Source organism: Dipodomys ordii, unplaced genomic scaffold (genome assembly GCF_000151885.1).
Source record: "Dipodomys ordii isolate 6190 unplaced genomic scaffold, Dord_2.0 Scaffold109, whole genome shotgun sequence".
Classification (NCBI taxonomy): Eukaryota; Metazoa; Chordata; class Mammalia; order Rodentia; family Heteromyidae; genus Dipodomys; species Dipodomys ordii.
In genome coordinates, this window is record NW_012267325.1 from 6,447,416 (window position 1) to 6,451,342 (window position 3,927).

A 3,927-nucleotide genomic window follows, 5' to 3' on the forward strand; every position below is an offset into this window, starting at 1 on the left:
ATAACAATGAAGTAACAAATAAAAAATAATAAAATAATGTTTGATTATCGAACATTGGCATTTAAAGTTACGGTCAACGAACTTCTCATATAGTACAGTAGGACTAACATATGGCATCCTATAAATAAAGCTAGAATTTGAGATAAGGTTAACACTTAAGCATTTATTTCTGCTTCACCACCTTAGTTTCACTTTTTTAAGTTTTTGCAGTAGAAAGGAAGTATTTATAGTCAGACATGGGTGGCTCACTGCTGAAATCTCAGCTACTCAGATGGCTATGATTTAAGGACTACAGGTCAAAGCCAGCTCAGATAGGGAAGTCTATGGGATTCTTATTTCCAAGTAACCACAAAAAAATGGAGCTGTGGATCAAGTGGTAGAGTGCTAGCTTGGGGCAAAAAAAAACAAGGACAATCCCCAAGTCCTAAGTTTAAGCCCCAGGACTGGCACACACAAAAAAATTATAATTTTTTGTTCTTTTCATGTAACTTATGACATTTTAGCATTTGTTTGGTTCCCTCCTAGAATCTCATCTTGGAATTAGTCAATGATGGCTTTAGGAGTGATTTTGTAATCATTTAGCAGGCATTTATGTCTGCTTTTCCTTTATTTCCTGTTTATGGTAGGATGAAGGATAGAACTGAACATTTTCTGTCCAGAGAAAGGCTGAATACCTCTAACACTTTGGTTTACCATTGATGGCCTTTGTATATCTAGAAAAATGTGAGCAGGTACATTCCTTGAAGTTAAAGCTATAGTTCTTATGATTCTCTTAGCACAGAGAGTAAAAAGGCTAGATGATCTCCTGTCTCTCTAAAGAAATGGGTAGCTATGTAATGTCAGTTGCATATATTACTGAACTGTTATAAAGGAGAGGAAATTACCCAGTCAGAATAGATATGTCTTTGCAGCATTGCATCCGCATTCTAATAGCCACAGAGTTTATCTTAGTCGAAATAGAGCTCTAAGTTATTAATTGTTTTAATGATTCCATTGATTTCTGTTAATCTAGGTAATGTGCCTTACTAAACCTGGTAGTTTATTTTGCTTTTCAATTAACCTTTTACTTTTCTTATATCATTTTTTTTATTAAAAACAAAGGTTTTATCCACATTTTAATGATATGCCCATTTTAGTGTATTATGAATTATATTTGGCTATCTGAACAGCAATTTTCCTGCATACTTCAAGGTAATGGAAAACCATAATGACTGTATTTTTATTACAAGTGATCATTACTATGAAATACTTTAAAAAGTTCATTTGAATATATATATAATTTTACAAATATATACATGAAAGAAATATAATGCTTTAATTTTTGCTTCAATTCTCCAACTTCAGCAATTGCTATTATTTTAATTTAAAGTTATTTTAATTTTCTCCAGTTAATAGCTGGAAAATGTTGTAAACATTTTGTAAATTTGTTGGAAGTAGCATATTCTAAAAGAAAAGATGCAATATGTGTAGGCTTCCTGTATTATTGACAATATATGAAACCTATTTTATTTAATATTCAAATACATTCTGCCTAATTAAGTTCTTAATTTACTTTTAAAGATGTGAACTTTTCTGTGCATTCACAAAGCATCAGCAAAACTATTATACATGATGATGAAGTAGATTCTTTCTTGTTCATTTGCAGGGAATCACATTCACATATAACTTGGTGCCAATTAAAAACTGTTAATGACAAAACATTACAATTGATTAGTCTCTGTATGTTTACAGCTCACTTTAATTGCTGAAAAATGCCATTTGTCAGCTTCATGTTCTATTGACAAGGCTATTGATTTATCTGAATTTGGCTTTGTCTTGTCTCTCGTACATAAAACTCACATATGCAGTTCAAATGGGAAATGACTGTATTGATTTCCTTAACTTGAGCCCAAATGCTAAAGATTTTTGGATAAGCTTTCTCATTACTTAAGCCAAAATCAATAAGAAAGACCATCTTTTAATGAAAGAGCAGTTTGAGCAACGTACTTCAGAAATAGGGTCCTGTTCATTCTTTGCTTTACAAATCGATCTCCTAGGTTCCTTAAGTGAGGTCCAATTGGTTGACATTGTGGTTTGTCTTTGTGTGTAAACTTGGAGCTTTGGAAAGGAGAAGATGAGTTACAGAGACAGTGGAAAGAAACGTTCTCCCCAAGAAAGACAACTGCCCACTAGCCCGTGTAAAATCCAGGGTTGAAATAGAAATATAACAACAGATTATTATATCTTTTTAAATTCACACTGATATGTTTTACGATTTCACAGTATGTTTTATTTCTTCACTGGCTCATTTTGTAATAACTCAGACACATTTTAGAGTTATAGCTCTTATGTGAATTCATACTGTTTACCTCAATATTCACTTTCAATTTAAAACATCTTTCTGCTTATTACTATAGTTTATATATATTGCAAAATAATTTAGGAATGGATCATGCCGTTTGAAAAATGACACTTGTCTAAACATTTGTGTTCTTTTTTCAAAATTTTTAGTGTCAAATGTTTCATCTTTGGGAAAGACTAGCACAAGAACTGAGCAACAGCAAAAAAAAAATGCCTATCTTGAGGAATAGTAGAATGAACTAAACATATAAAACAAATTTTATAGGCAGGCCAGATGTCAGGTGCTGTACTATGATATCATTAACTCCCATGAACTACATAAATTAAGCTGATTATGCCTTCACTTAATTAACTGAGAATGACCTATTGATGCACAGCTGAGTGAGCTAGAGACCACTTGCAGCACTGTACTTAATTTATTGGTTTTCTCTCTCCTGTATTGTTGGGAGGAAAAAAAATTTTAACCTTTGTCTTTTTGATATGCTTTTATGTCAATATATTTATATCAATATTTATGTATTTATGTCAATATATTTATACTTAAAAGTACATTCTGAGTAATTATTTTTTGAAATAAGTAATTAAGAAAAGGTGTAATAATCCAAATAAATTATAACTGCTATTTTTTTAAAGTTAAAAACAATGAAAATATGGGCAAATTATGTTTAATAGTACTTTCCTTCTTGATTCCTATACACTAGCTTAATCTATGCAAGGACAAATAAATCAAATCAAGTACAATTAATTTCAGTAACCTGCATCAGGGTTTCTGTAGTTTCATACAATCAATTCAAATTTATTTTGCAAATTGAGGTGTTTGTATATTTTTTATTAATATGTTTTTTATTGTGAAAATACTGTACAGAGGGGTTAAATTACATGAGAAGATAATGAGTACATTTCTTTGTGTGTGTGTGTGTGTGGGTGTGTGTGTGTCCAGTCATGAGGCCTGAACTCTGGGCCTGGCAGCTGTCCCTCAGCTCTTCAGCTCAAGGCTAACGCTCTACCACTTGAGCCACAGCGCCACTTCTGGCTTTTTTCTTTTTTCTTATGTGGTGTTGAGGAATTGAACCCAGGGCCTCATGCATGCAAGGCAAGCGATCGACCACTGAGCCACCTTCCCAGCCCCAATGAATACATTTCTTATCAAGCATTATTACCTCCTCCTTTGTTTTTGTTTCTCCTTACCATCCGTGACCTCCCATTCCCCCTCCCCAAAGTTCCTTTTTCAACATAGCATCTTGTATATTTCATTGTTGCAATAGGTCCACCTGTATCTCTATTTAAACAATTGGTTTTTTTCCTTGCCCAACCAAAATTATACCAACATCAAATATAGTGAAAACAGGGGTTATACCAAGGGGGAGGGACATACAAAGAAACAAAAAAATATCACCATATAAATATGTTAGAAACAATATCAAGAAAGAAAAAAGACGTGAGACCTTATCTTGGGGTTCATTTTGCCTAACATCAACTTATCTGACCGTTTCTGCTTGTCTCAGACATATACTAGTTATTGCAAATAAGGGAAACCATGGGTCCTATGTTTCTTTGGGCCTGGCTTACTTCACTTAATATAATTTT